The sequence below is a fragment of the Erithacus rubecula genome (assembly GCF_903797595.1).
Source record: "Erithacus rubecula genome assembly, chromosome: 2".
Lineage (NCBI taxonomy): Eukaryota > Metazoa > Chordata > Aves > Passeriformes > Muscicapidae > Erithacus > Erithacus rubecula.
The window spans coordinates 16,890,470-16,906,836 of NC_136685.1; positions in this window are offsets into that span (position 1 = coordinate 16,890,470).

The following is a 16,367-nucleotide window of genomic DNA, read 5'->3' on the forward strand; positions in this document are numbered from 1 at the left end:
CAGTAGAATAATAAGTCTGTACTTTCATCTTCAAAACACCACATTGTCTTACTACTGTACAGCATTTTTCTGTTTGTACTTACATTTGAGAGCATATAGGTCAGTTCTTTCTGATTTTGCTTAAAAGCTGTACTTTTAAATAAATCAGTTGTATTTCTCAAAAAATGGAAACTCATCAAAGATTAAGAGATAAAGAAATATTTACATCAAGAGAAGAGGATATGCTTATTGTGCTGAAAAGTATATTTGCCTTCCATTCCATTTCAAACATTTTTTCCTGCTTCAGAAGAAATTATTAGATATTTATATTTTGCTCTTGTTCCTTTATAAAAGAGGAATATATTTCCATACATTATAAAAAGTTGTCTTAATTTGATCTAATTTCATATCAAAATAAAACTTAGCTATTCAACAGGATTAATTTTCCTATTAATAAAATGACAATATTTCTTATCATTTGTTAAGATCCAGCTAAAGAACCTTTGATTATGTGCAATTTTATTCTTACCTCCAGTTAAACAGAAATGCTTCCATAGTCTATAAAGTCTTTTTAGTAAAGCCTTTGGAGTAAATAAGGATTTTTTTTACACATTATTTATTGGAAGGGAGGATGAATTGTAACTGAACCCCCGGTGTGGTTGTGTACCTCCAAATAAAAACAATCTGCCTAAATGATATTTTTAAGAAATGACTGATAAAAATGCACATGTGTTTTCTTACACTTGCATCTTTACAAAATGCACATAAGAAGAAATGCTGTGGTTTTTTCTATGAGAACAACGTTGCAGAAATTCAGCAAATTTAAATATAGCAAAAAATGTAAATACATGCTTGACCAACCTGTGCAGGCTATTGAACAGGACCCAAAGAGTCTGCCCTTGAAATTGAAACAAATTGGAAACACTGCCTGTTTAAGGACAGCAGCATCCAAATCCTTGTTTTCCCATTCAGCATCATTTTGTGTGGTACCTGGGTATACAGAGAAAACAAACAAAACAAAACTTGCTAGTCTCAGGGTTCAAGAGAAATGCATGTAATTGGAAACAAAATCAAAGGTCTCTGGTATAAACATAAATGTAACCTTCTTTCTCAGCAAAGCAGAGTTTCTAAGAAAGTTTACATGCACCTGGAACAGGGGATCCAGGAGACAGCAGAATCTCTGATTTGTATTTCTGCTCGATTTACTTGAGCAGGATCAAACATGCTACTGGCAGACCAAACTGTGCCCACCTAAATCCTGTTTGCAAGACTCAAGTGAAGCATAGGCCTTTACTGGCTGTCAAAAAAAAGATGAATTTCATCATTTAGGAGTAAACCAGGAAGAAATACAGTAGAAGACGTGATTTTTTTAAGGTCTAGTTTTAAATGCAGGATTGTTTGTACTGAAGCAGAGACTATTGAGGGAGACAAGTTCAGCTGAGCAAACATTTCTTGAAAATTAAAACAGTTCTTTGCCTTCTGATTCTTCTGTGTGAATATTGGTCTCCTACTGTTTCTGCAGAATTTTGAAAACTGATTTGAGTGACATAAAAATACAAAATATCTGTAACATTGAAAGGGAATAGCATTTTTCTTTTCTTGGAATTACCTTTTATACTACCCGCAATGAGGCTGAATAGTAACATCGGTATCAATACTAATTATGTTAGCATAGGATTCCAATCTTATAACATTTCATAGGTCCACAGATTTGTTCACCATTTTATAGAATCAAGTGGCAATGCATCCCTGCCCTAAGTTATAAATTGGCATCCCAATTTTTCAGAAACAATAAGCAATCTGAACAAACAGCAGGCATGTCTGTTTTGCATCCCATGCTTGCTTTAACATGCTGGAATTAGCAGCCTTGTGCCTGGTGTGTAGCTTGGGATCTTACACTGCCACTTGTATTTTGTTCTTGTTTTGTAGTTCTTTGCATGAAAACAAAGGGCAAGAATTTGTGTGGGTAGGATAGGAAATATGAATTTCTATTTAATTTTCTGTGTTTATACAAACACATAGAAAGCAAAGTAAATGCATTTTTATAGAAGAGCTGTATAATCACTACAAGCAGTGAGGGAATGAGAGAAATCCTTAACTGTGTTGAAGTAATATTTAGCAACAGCCAAAACATTGATGAGATAACAGCACTGTTTTAGATACCAGTCCAAAGCAGAGCACCATATGGGCTGCTATGAAGAAAATTAACTCCATCCTAGCCAGACCTGGCACATATTCTCTGAAACCAGACCATAGTAAGTTTACCTCTGTGTCCTAAGATGGGAAAAACCTGAATGATCTTGCATAACTGTGTTGCCACACATGAAAGAGCAGAAAGGGAAGAAGCAAGGATTAAAAACCCCTAGAGGTTTCCTGCTTCACTGAATGGTTTGAAAAAATTATTTAAAATTGTGCCTGAAACTATGGGCAAATGTTGTGTTAATGCTCAATGTCTGCTAATTTAGAAAATTGCACATTCCTCTGTCCGAGAAACCTGCTGGCAGCTGTTACTACTGCCCACATTTCTGATAGACCATGAGGCTGATGAACATAACACTGTGAGGCATTTTTCTTCCAAAAGTATGTCAGGTGTGAGATTCTGGTCTTAAATTAAAGTTGAGATGCAGCAAAAAAATGTTTTGTTTTGTTTCTGGAAGAAGTCCTCCTAACTTAACAGCCAGTGGTGTGTGCATGTATTCCTGAGCATTGCTGTCACCTGGCTGGGTTCACACCACCACAGAAACCTGCTGCTCCTTTTCCCTACCTCAAATTCACAGTGATGGAAACAATTCTGTTGCATGAACAGTCCTACTTCAAACTGGCCAACAGCCTCAATGAATATAGGAAGCTCAGAATCAGAGTTCACATTAGAGTTCTAGAGCAATATCAAGGAGAGCTAACACAGGAAGGAAATTACACAGAGATAGAAGTAATTAAAAAGTACTGTTGAGGAAAAAATAAAAATAAAATATATTTAATTATTTAAGTTGTTCAATAATACTCTAGCTAGCACTTGAAGCAGACAAGCTTCATGGGGCAAAGACAAAAATGCCTGAAATACCAATTAGATATTAATGTGCAATAAACATTCCAGTAGTTTCACTTATAATTAGCTCTACAGTGGATACCATCTTTACATTAAACCCTTCATGTTTTATACTTGTGATTCTTTATATTTAAATCCTTATATTTAGATAGGAAAGTGGGAAAGTGCACTGATTACTTCTGATCTTTCCTTTATCAAGGTGTCAATCTTTAACATTGAGTCTCTGAAAATGTAGCAATTGCTGTGAATTGAAGTCACCCTCTGAAAACTTTTAAAAGTAGAAACTACAAAAGCCTGTTTAAACTAGACTGTCCTCTTTTTGCACTGTCTATTTTGATTAGAAATGCAACTTGTGTGCACCTTATTTTGAAATTCAAGCTTTTCATATTTTAACATTCGCATCTATTGCTAATGTCAATGCCAGGTGTCATTCTAGGACTTAGGAGTTATATATTTTTACAGCTAGAATGTGCACATGCTACAGGCTTCTAAAAGCTATTTAGTTTAAATATAAATAATTGCTTAAAAGTTGTGCTCTGCTTATTGAATGAATAGTCTTTTCTGTGGGGTAGGGATTTTTTAAAAAGAAAGATTATGTCTTACTAATGTATAGACAAATAAGTAATCACATTAAGATGACAATTTTAATAATCACAAAATTTTCCTGTGTCACAAAGAATAAAGTATTACCCTGTGGAGATAGACTGATCTAATAGCTACAGGTTTTCCCAAAATTTAGTCCTCTTTGAACTATCTTTTAAAAGAACACCTAGTTATAGAGTAAAATTTTATTATGAATAAGATGAAGAATCCAATCCCTGGTAAATTGTTCCAGAGGGAATTCTTCCCTGACTATCAGAAAGTCACAACAGTTCTTTTCCAGTGTGAATTTATCTAATTTCCTCCAAGAAGAAAATATATATAAATATATGTATATATATATATATATAAATATATATTTGTTTCCTAAATTAAAAGAGGGCCTTTTTACATTCTTTACTGGGTGGGACTGAGTCATACTTCAGACATTAATTTGTAGTTAAAACACTGCATTTTGAACTATTTTTTTAAAAAATACCCCTCTTGGACAATATTTTCCTGCATATAAGCAGTTTCCAAGACCCAAATGGATAAAGTCCTCATAAACCTGGTTTGATACCATAGGTCACTCTGGCTTGCACAGAAAGTTAGAAACCTTCAATATTGAATTATCTCATGGATTTTTAACCTCATGACTTTTTGCCAGTATGGTTTTGACACCATACCTTCTCAAGTTCATCTTGGCAATTAAATGAGAGAATGACAATAGTGATTTTGCGTGTGTATATATATATATATATATATATATATACAATTAATTGACAGCTATTAATTGTCAGTATATATTTTTGACAAATCATTTGAACTAATAGAGAAGAAGGAAAATTTTTACTTCCTTTGAATTCAGTTTGTTAATTAGCACTGGTCTGCTTACTTCAGTGGTAATTTTTTTAGATAACATACTTTTCCAAAATGCATCCCTAAATAAATGAAGCTTATAACTCTTTCTTATTTGAAGGAAGGTTAAACATAAACTACTCTACATCCCAATTAGAATCTCCAGGGATATAATAAATGGGATTTAAATTGTAAACAGAGATCTACACTTTTCTTGTGCAGGAAATTTTTTTATCCATACATGGTTTTCACTGACATTGCTCATACAGAAAAGGTCTCTGGACCTAATATTAAGTTAATAATGAAGAGTGTTTAATAGATAATTTAACCTCATGAATACACTGCAAAAGCAAGTCCATGTATATATTATCCTTGTCACAAGAAAGCTGTAATCTTTTGGTTTTCTGTTTAACATTAAGAGTGCTTGTTGATTTAAAAAGAAAAAAAACAACAACAACAAAAAAAACAAAACCAAAAAAAACCACCAACAAAAACCTTTGATCATTGATATCTGAAACCAGAAAACTAGACATGATAATTATGGTACATAGTATATATTGTACTAAGAAGGGATTTAAATCATAAACAAAACTGTAGTAGAATGATCTGCCTGGGTAAAACTATGTGGCCTGCCTGGGCTTTCTAATGGACTATACCTGTCTATTCAAAAGAGAGAACAAAATTCAACCACCTTCATCTCTCTGCTCAAATGCTCCCTATAAGGTTGGTTAAGATGGAACAGATGACAAAAGCAAATTAATTGAACTTCTACGTATCAGCTACTCCATCAGTAACGAGGAAATCACAAACATAAGACATTAAATGAGCAGTGTAATTAAAATTTTATCCATGTGTTAAAAAAATCTTGGTGAATTTAGGAATGTTAGAAGTTTCAAGACTGTCTTTACCCTCAGACTAAGGTGGTAAATCAGAATATGTGTAAAAGCCAAATGAGTATCCTCAGACTGCTCAGTGCACTGCTAGCAATTTTATGACACTTTTCAATGAAAGTTCTCCAAGCATTTTAATCAGGACACCCTTTTTCATTAGCCTTATTTCATAGTTTATAGAACAAACATAGTGCAAAAGTGGCAAAAAAAATATGATGGGAACAAAATCACTACTGAGTTCTTGCAGGTCCAAATTCATCTGCTTTTATTATGATGTTCTCAGGTTGCCTTTTAGCAGCCCTGAAGATGTAGACTGCCCAGAAGAGAGACATAAAAATTTATGTGTTTCTCTTATGGCTTTGGGAGGATATGTATGCAGTGGTTTCATTACATGTGTGTGCATGGATATGGGAATCCATGTCAAAATTGCTGCAGTGAAGAGAAGTGGATTCAGTATTAGCTGATCTTCCCTCCTACTTCCCGCTCTGTCCCAATCCCACACTAAGTGCAGCCAGGATACTGAATCTGGCTTTGGGATACCAGGGTAGGAAGCAATTCAGTAAACAGCAGGGAGTTCAGTGGAGGACTAACCAAGATGTTCAGGGATGAGAGCACTTATCCCATGAGGAGAGGCTGAGGTAGCTGTGCTTGTTCAGCTGTCATATTATAATGGGAAATATTCTGGTTTTAATCAGGAAAATATTACCACATATGCAGGCTTTGTAGATTGTGAAAATCTTGTTAACATCATGATACTATTAATAAATAACAATATGCATTCCTTTACCTGCTCCGCTCATATTGTATAAATTACTATGTCAGCAGTTTTAGCTTCTAATGACTGGGTATGTATAAAAAAGAATTTAATGGCGCTTAGAAAATCAGAACCCAGAGCCAGGAACAAGTTTTCTGATACACTGGAAGCAGAGATTTTCAGTGTAGGGAAAAAACCCCCATGAGGTTTTTCTCATATAAGTGCATTGTTTATAGTCAAAATAGTAAAAGAACAATACCGTGCAGGAATTAAAGTGCAGAGTTAATAAATTAATGTTTGTTCCATGTTCAACACTATAAATATTTCAGTTCTATTGAAAATAAGAATTTTAAAGGAAAACAAGAAATCTACTCCTAGACACCTCATTATTACAAATGTATGCATGATAAATGTAACACACAGTAAGTAATTGACAGATTGTATTTAAAATTGCATGCTCTACAGCAAAGTGTTCAGAAAGGCATCTATGCAAATCATGTCTACACTTTAACCTTGATAATACCTAAGCACATGTATACCTGCACCTGTGAAAAATTGCTCAAATGAGTCAAGCTATTAAGCTTACAACAATGAACTAAAAAAAATGCCAAGAGAAGCATTTATATATAGCAGGAATCAGGAGATAAAGCAATGATGTTTTTAGACTGAGCAGACTTAGGTACACACTCCATTAATTTTCATGAAATTCTGCAGAAGTAGAATACCTCTGTGTGGCTTTAGTGTAATGTCTGAAGTCTACATGATTACCAAGTAATAAAAGCTTGGTATATCACACACTTCTGGAGGCAAGTATATTTTCTAAGAGGAAATGGTAACTTAAAATGGACCTTCAGCATGTAGGGGACTGTGCAAGTCTACTATCAGATATGTTGGATTAACTGTGCACAGTGCAACTGTTCTGAGAATATGTGGCATTGCTGAAGAGCTGGATTTGTGTGCCTGTGTGCAGACACTGTGCCTTTCATGGGTCTGTATCTACTCACATTTGCACCCCAGCCTGTGACTGATTCCCTCAAGACAGCTCTGCTTGTGACACTGCCAGTCTTGACTCCTGAGTAATTTAGTGGCCTCGTTTCTTTACACACAATAGTTTCAGAGAAATAAATAACACTGTAGTTTAGGCTTTAACCATAATCCTATTGGCATAGAATGCTAATGTAAAGAAAAATATAATTACTATATAGACTATATAAACCTATATAGAGTTTTTACATATAAAACGGGGTTATTAATGCAAATATTTCTTGGTATTGTTAGGATTATATAGGCTGTTAAAACTTATGTTTAGTCAAATACCTTAAAAATAGCAAACCATTAGGCATATAATGGAGGCCAACAAACACCATATAATTATTACTGCACAGAGGTTGGAAGAACTACAGTATCAGAAACTTTATTTGCATCAGTTGCAAATGAAAAGATCCTTTAACCCAAGACTGGATCAGGTATCTGCTGCAATCACTTGGGCACTTAAGGCACTGGTTACCTAGATTTTACATATGCTGTGTTAAAAAAAATCTTTTATTGGATGCTGTAGTCTTATTTATCTAGAATCTAGGATCCTATTTGAACTCCTGATTGGACACAATAATGGGAAACTAACTTCAGTTTCTCATAGAGTAACAGAACAAGCAGTTGGAAGAAAAACATAAAAATAGAAAACTACCAAAAAGAATTTATAATAAACAAACAAGAATAATTTATTAAGACCAAACTAAAAAAAAAAAACAAAAACAAAAACAAAAAAACCCCTAAAAAAACCAAAACCAAACAAACAAAAAAAAAGACAACAAAAAAAGCCAAACAAACAAACAAACAAAAAACCAACAACAACAAAAAACCAAGCTGTCTAATATTACAAAGATTAACCAATATTTTGTGCGTTTGTGTGTGTGTGTGTGTGTGTGTGTGTGTGTGTGTGTGTTAGAAAACTACTGGATGGAGAAAAATATTTGGTAGATGCAGTTGGGCAACTTGTATTGGAAATTTCTTTAGCTAAACTTCCCATTTAAGGAAAACTCCTTAAATGATTTTAATTTAATTTGCACACATTCAAATCAATGAACAAAAAACATTCAAAAAGTTGGTAGAATTTCAGAAAAATAAGAGTTCTGGACATGGTGATATCCTTGGTGAAATAATAATCATAAGATTTCTGCTATCCAAGAGTTGGGCTTACAGAGTCCGTTTGTCAAAGTCTTCCCTATTTTTCTGAATATCCATGTTTACCAAACTATCTTTAGAGGAATATCTGTATGCATTCTATTATGATAAACTAATAGGATCCTACCCTCAAGTGACAAGCATTTAAACATCAGGAATGATAAATAAAGATGATACACAAAGGTAACTTTTCAAGACAATTGGGAATAGGCAAAATTTCCCTTTGCCAGTTGAGCATGTACTCCCTGATATTTGTGTTAAAAGATAGCTGCTGCAAGTCTCCCACAGTGTCAAAATTTTGTTATGAAAATGTGATTTTCCAATGGTTTTGCATGTCATTCTTTGGCATATGACACAGTGAAGTGAATTTTTTTGCAAAAAATACTTTGTAAAACACTTCCACTTGGAGTCAGTGGATTGCAAATTATCTGCAAAAGTAGGGTTATCCCATTACATGCCTGAAACCAATACATAACCAAAAGGATTTCAAACCCTGTCAGGCATTCAGAAATGTGTGACTGATTTTATTCCCAGTAGAATACACAAATTCATTATAGCTTGAATCTTGTGCTTTGTATGAAGAGAATCATGCAATTATTAAATTGGAAAAGACCTCCAAATCCAACCATTGACTGAACCACCATGCCAGTTAATCATAGCACAAAGTGCCATGTTCAGTTGTTTCTTAAACACTTTCAGGGAAGGTGACTCCATCACCTTCCTGGGCAGCCTGTTCCAATGACTAACCACCCTTTCTGTGAAAAAATCTTTTCTGACATCCAACATGAACCTACCCTGGTGCAGCTTGAGGCCATTTCCTCTTGTTCTGTTGTAGGTTACCTAAGAGAAGAAGCCAATCCCCACCTGGCTACAGCCTCTTTCAGGTAATTTTAGGCAATTTTAAAATTTCCTCTGAGCCTCCTTTTCCCCAGGCTAAACTCCAGCTACCTCATATGGTTTAACTCTCCAGACCCTTCACCATCTCTCTCGCTCTTCTCTGAATTTGCTCCAGCTCCTCAATCTCTTTCTCACAGTGAGAAGCCAAAAAGCCAGACACAGGACTTGAGGTGTGGCTCAGCAGTGCTGGGTACAGGGACAATCCCTGTCCTGCTCCTGCTGGCCACAACATTGCTGGTTCAGGCCAGGTGCCTCTGCCCTTCCTGGACACCTGGGCACACCCTGGCTCATGTTCAGCTGCTGTCACCAGCACACAGGGCAGATTTACAGCTGCTCTTCCTCCAGCCTGTGGCACTGCATGGGGTTATTGTGACCCAGCTACAGCCTTTTAATGTGACACTGCTGGAGCATGTGCTGGGTTTGGCTAGGTGAAAGTTAACTTTCTTCGTAGTACCTATTATGGGGTATTGTGTTGGGAAAACACTCTTGATATTTCAGGAATGATTTTCATTTGCTGAGGAGTGTTCACACAGAGCCAAGGCCTTTTCTGCTCCCCACCCCACCCACAGTGAGGGTGCACAGGATGCTGAGACAAGATACAGCCAGGACAGCTGCTCTAATATTCCTTAGGAAGCGTATTATCAAACAAAGGCTTCTTTATACTAAATGGAGTATGACAGATAAAATTGTCAAAATCAAAACAAAAAGTCAAAGGACTTATAGAGCTTTTCAGACATCTAGAAATCTGTTTCTCTTATCTTTAATGTTACAAAGGCTCCAGGTCCTCTGTTGATAATATTGAAGCATTGAAGAGACCAACAATTTGGGAGGAATGTGTTATAATTTGGCCCAGGGAGAATTATGTAACTTGGAGTCTTCAACCCGGAGAACTAGCAAGTTATGCCATAGGGTGAATATCTTCCTTGCTTTTTCTGCATTCCAACTATAAAATTCCTTGTCTCATTAAAAAAAAAATTTAAAAATTTAAAAAAATAAAACCATACCTGAGGCTATTTAGATCCTGTTTTTTAAATACCTCCCTTAGTGTTGACAGATATTCAGTATAACTTTTGCTTGTGCTGAGAAGATTGTCATTTCTCCCTAAAGCATGAGGATACTTTTTAATAATAGTTGTGGCTCTCTGAAATTTTTCTAACACAATATGACAATATCCCATATAACAATATACTGTGGTGAAAAATTCCTACAGTCCTACTCAAGATACAGTGGCTACTACACCTTTATCTTACTACAATTTTTACATCCATCTCAGTCCTGACAAACCTGCTGTGCAGAAAGGGGATAACAAATGTAGAAAACTGAGACTTGGTAACTTTGAAGCCTTCTCAGTGGCAGGTCCCAGGAAACCACAGGCACAGGGAATATGCATTCATAAAACTTAAGTGATAATCTAGTGCTGTCTTCTTTTAATTCATCAATCTTAGTTGCATTTCTGTCTCAGAGGGTCAAACATAGAGTTTTCAATCTTGCCACTGGTATCAGCTCACTTGATTAGAGCCTGGTGCTAATAACACCAAGTGGGTTCAATCCTTGTATGGGACATTTACTTAAGGGTTGGACTCAATGACCCTTTCCAACTCAGAATATTCTGTGATGCTGTGAGTAGCACTATCCTGTCAAGTTGTTATTCTATTTATTAGTGCTTATACTACTGATAGTTGGCCAGGCTTTGTGTTCTTCTTGACACTAAATTTTTACTTGTGGTAATAGTTCCACTTTCTTCCAGACCAAATATGATATTTCCTTATCTTCTTTTGCATTCCTTCTTCTAGAATTAAGGAGCTTTCTTTTTTTTTTTTTTTTTTTTTTTTTTTTTCATGAACACTTTTGATTCATATTCCTGCATTTCATAGAATTATAGAAGGTTTGAGTCTGAAAACACCTGAAACATCATCTAGTCCAAACCTCCTATCATGGGCAGAGACACCTTCTACTACATCAGATTGCTCAAAGACCCATCTAATCTGATTCTGAGCATTTGCAGTGATGAGGTATCCATAACTTCCCTGGGCAACTTGTACCAGTCTCATCAGTCTCCCCATGAAAAATCTCATTCTTTCAGTGCAGTAAAAAGTATCTCTTCTTCTTATAACCCCCCTGTATATATTGAAAGGACACGATGAGTCTTGTCTACTCCAGGCTGAGCAATCCCAACTCTCTCAGCCTGTCTTGGTGCTGCAGCCCTATGATCATCTTGGCCCTTCTTTGCTCTCACTCTGAGAGGTCCTTCTTGTGCTTGGGATCCCAGAGTTGGCTGCAGCCCTCCAGGTGGGGTCTCATGAGGGCTGATAAAAGGGTGAAACCCCCTCCCCTCCTTGCTGCCCACACTGCTGTGGATGCAGCCCAGAGTATGTTTGACTTGCTGCACTGCAAGCACACATTGCCAAGCCTTGTCCATCTTTTCATCCACCAGCACCCCAAAGTTCTCAGGAGGGCTGCTCCATGTCCATTCTTTGCCCAGCCTGTATTTGTGCTCCAGATCTCTTGAATCTGGAGGTGGTGGCTGCTGTCACCCTGCCTGCCACACGTCTCCTCACCTACTCTTGGGCCAGATGCTGGCTCTGGCCATGTCTTGGCTCTGCCTTGGGCTTTCCCCACCTCAGGAACCCCCTTGCCTGACCCGCCCTCCACTGTGGGACCCACCTCCTACAGAATCAAGAAACCTGGTAAAGAATATCTTCTCAAATAAATAAGGTTTTTCCTCATGAAGGACAAATTCCTGTTTCAAATGACAGACAACATTGAAATATTCTAAATAAATTTTTCCTCTGTAACCTGCAATTTAATGTTTTTTGACCGATGATCAAAGTTACCATGGCATTTATATTTTGCATTTTTGTTTTCAATAATTTTCAGGAAAAGCAAAATCTTTTAGTTATGATCTGACAAACAATTTTAGTAAAGAAATGAGTACATACATGAAAAGTTTCATGCTGCTTAAAAAATTTTCAAACCATCAAGATTGTCCATCTTCTTTAACATTTAACTCTATGAAAAATAAAGCTAACTGAAACACTGTTATATGAAAGAATCATAATTTGATGACAACTGGAGAAAAATAATCAGAATGGAAATTTATCAACTATGGTAAAAAACATGACATGGTGGCTCCCAGATAAACCATAGCAAGCCTAATTTCAGCTGAATAATTTTTAATTCATGTACTACTGTAGGATGCTCCATATGTAAGAAAATGCAGGTTTGTAACTTCCTGTGTTTACAAAGATGCATCTTGCTCAAAATTGAACAGCCAGCACACAAGACTGAGTGACATAAGAACAGAATGGAAACCAAAGCTGTGCTTTGTCACACCCTGTGTGCAGCTACAATTTAGTTTTTTAGTGATGGCAACACTTATGAAGAAACTGAAGAAGAATTTATTGCAAAGAGCAACAACCTGATTACTTTAAAATATGAATGTTTTTTCACATAATCTGGAATTAAAGTTCAGAGATGAGTAGTTATGGTACAGTTTTCCATGGAATTCAGCTGTGGAAGAAGAAAAATGACTCCTTATGTTGGCTCGCTGGCTTGTGTATTAAATCAAGATGTTTGTTGCATTTTTTTCTAAGTATTATCACTCAGAAATAAACCACAGATATTTTTTCAAGGAGATGGAGAAGTAAAAATATTGCTTTTTATATATGAATTTAGAAAGCTTAACATTATAATGAAAACCAGCAAGCTGGTGAAAAGTTTTCTTCAATATTTCAGACTTTTTGTAAGCTTACATATATCTTGAAAACCATAAATAATGAGTTTGATTTTATTTTATGACTTCTGCTTTCATTTTGCTCAATGTGTAGAGTATCAGAAAGAAGATTATGCAGCTAAGTTGACAAATGCTCTCATATGTCAGTGAAGATGTTTCCACACTTTAGGCCTTTCCACCGTAGCAAGTTCAGCGTGGTGCAAAAAAAAATTTGCATGTGTGTATCTGTGTATGTGTGCCAAAGTGAAAACCAAAGCTTTGTGCAGCCTTCCCCTCATTGGGCAAGCCTAGTGCAGGAAGTTGACCTGCAGCACTGATTCTCATTCTTTTAAGCAATGATCAGGAACCAGGACCCAAATTTACCTTTTTTTTTTTTTTCCTCTCATTTCATTTTGATTATAATAAAAGGTTTCAATGCAAAGGTAAAATGTTCTGTCCCTACACTTACCAATGGGTGGAGAACCTTCCCTTGTGATGGGAATTTCTAGTCCTTGATAAAGGAGGCAACTGGAGTGAGGTGCTTTATAACCATTGGACTGAGTAACAGTCAAACAGCAGCAAATACAGGCTACCTGCAGAGGGGTGGCTCTTCAGGGTACTCACAGGGTCATGAAATACTTAAAAGCAACAGTTGCACAGTGGGTGAAAATATAAAATCTCTGCATGATGAGTTAGTACCTAATGATTTAACCTGTGACTTTGCTTTTCCCCTGAAGTTAAGAAACCAGTTCAGTCCTCAAAATCAACAGACTTGGCTGAAGTAAAAGCAGATTAGATGCAATTTAGTGTGATAGATAACCCAAATAAGGAAACTGGGATGATGGAATTCTGCTGAAGTCCTAACTGTAACCATTGTTGCATGATTTTGATTTTGTTCTTGGCAATTTGAAACAATACATTGAATTGAAATCCTGACTTCATGCAAGAAATAATTAAAAGAGTGGATAAAATGGTACTTCCACTGAAGTCAGCACATATAGTTTAATCCCAAGTGTTCAGTCTTTTTTTTTTTTCCAAAAAATAGATGGAAATACTTATCCTTTGAAGTCTATATTCATTACAACTGTCTTAAGACATGAAAACAGCTCTATATGGTACTCAAAATGCAGTGCAAAGCTACCTAACTTTGCTGACATTATATTTTGTGCTGAGATGTCTTTTTGATGATTAAAATGCACTGAAATATTTCAAATGAAATCATAAACAAGAATATGAAGAATAAGGAAACTTTCTCCACAAGTCACAACTAGAAGCCCACATGACCAGCTTTATCTGATCCCACTAGACCTTTTAAAGCAAAAGTATAAAAAGGCAAAAAATAAAAAGGACAAAAAGTGATTGCATATCTGTAGTATTTAAAAATTGATAATGGCACAAGAATAAAATGAATAGAACAATTTAGTATTACATTGTATTGCATCACCTGAGCACCATTGATACTGATTCTTCTCCAGGTGGGTGATGTTGTTCTGCACAGCAGTCTCACTATGGACAGGACACACATCACAGAATCACAGTAGGAGAGAGGCTGGGTGGAACCTTTGGAGGAGATCTAGGCTGAATCTCCATGGTTTTATCCCCCTGTTCTTATCAATAAATGGAGTTACTCCTACCGAGGTACTTTTCTTTTTGTTCTGTTTATTTTTAGCCCATTTCTTCTGCCTGTTGAGGTCACTTTCAATGTCAGCAATACAAATATATTTTAGCACTTACTTAAATATATTTTTGTTAGGGTGTAAATCCCCCCCCAACAAATACAACCAGATAAATGATAGAATTGCTCCCATTGTTCCAAGGACTTGCAGTCTAAGTGGAGAAAACCTACTGAAGGTAGGTAAAGAGGGCTGTCCTCAATTTGGAGGGAAGAGCAACTGAAGCACAGTACTCTCAGTGAGCAATTACATAAATAGCTCTTAAGGTGCAAAAGAAAAAATATGATCACAAAAGCTTCAATTTCATCTCTGATACCAAGTTAATATGTTAACCTGTATCTCAGTTCATTATTGTTTAAAAAACAATCAGGGCAAAAATTTTAGGTATTGTCAGGCCTTTTAACTGCCCTTGGAAAAATTTGTTTGATACTCTATGTATCACAATCATGATATATATTATTCTTCACTCTGTTCACTCTGATCTATAGCACTTTTATAACATGGGGAAATATTCATCTCATCTGCATTGTGTATAAAAACATGTATATTTAATATAATTTAAGTAATGGCACAAGTTTCTATACACTACTTATATGAATTTACAGAAAGAAAGAAAAGATATTCTGAAAGGAATATTTATTCCCTGTTTCAATCTTTCAGCTGTTGCCTGAGAATAAGGCTCTGGATCTTAAAAGCTGAGTCTTGTGTATCACATACATTTTTTTTCATCTTGTATCTAAACTTTTCAGAAGCACATTTCTTATCAGTTGAGCACATGCACAAACATCACAGGATTCTATATTGTATTATGCACACACATACTTCATCAGTATGCTGAAATCAAATGACCAAGTATATGTTTATAAAAATATACACACACTAGGGAATTTCTTTTTTGGATGAGTGAAATAAAAAACACTCTCACAGAAGAATGCAATATGGTGTTTAATTATAAATTTGCAAATTGAAAGAAATTTTAGATTGTACTGGGCTGCACATAGGGTTTGTGAAAATGATAAGCCTCTTGTTTTCTATAAAATTTTACACCAAAAGATTGCAGGTGACATTCTCATCAGAAACAAGCTGTGCTCTGCTCTTGCCAATTAAAACCTAAAAGACACATCAGTCTTGATTGATTGATTTCACTTTGGTATTACCTGGTGGGATATTTCTATTCCTTTTTACCAGAAAACAAAACAACACCAGACAGAATTCTAAAAGACATGAACTTTACAGTTGCAGGATTCCTGCTGGACATCATCCTCTGCCCTTGGGCCAGGGCACCTTCTCCAGTCTGGATCCCTGCAGGATGAGGGTAAAGACCAGGACAGACACAGCAGCCTCCACAGGAGAGAGACAGGATGCACAGAGTGAAAGAGGCAGATCACTCACCTGACTGTCCTCTCATCAAATAACATAATTACCTTAGCAGCTGGCCCTAATGAAGATAAGGTATCTAAAATTATTCTTCTGAAGCAAACAGGGACACAGGAAATGAAGCCAATTTTAATCTGAATCTGAGCCCACTGCAGGCAAAACGTATTTGATTATCTCTCTGCAGAAGCCAGAACTTCTGGAATGTGTCAGTAGCTGAAGGAAAAGCAGGATACCCAGAATCCTGTAGAGCCTGGATAAATAAAAATGTTTTGCAGTGGATAGTGAAACTTATATTAAGCAGGAGGAAAAAAATAAATTATTCTGTGCTGAAGTATGTCTCTGTCTTATTACAATATTTGTCTCCCTGAATAAAGTTCTCCAGTAAGCAGAATCCTCAGTTCTAATCTGACTGAGTCAA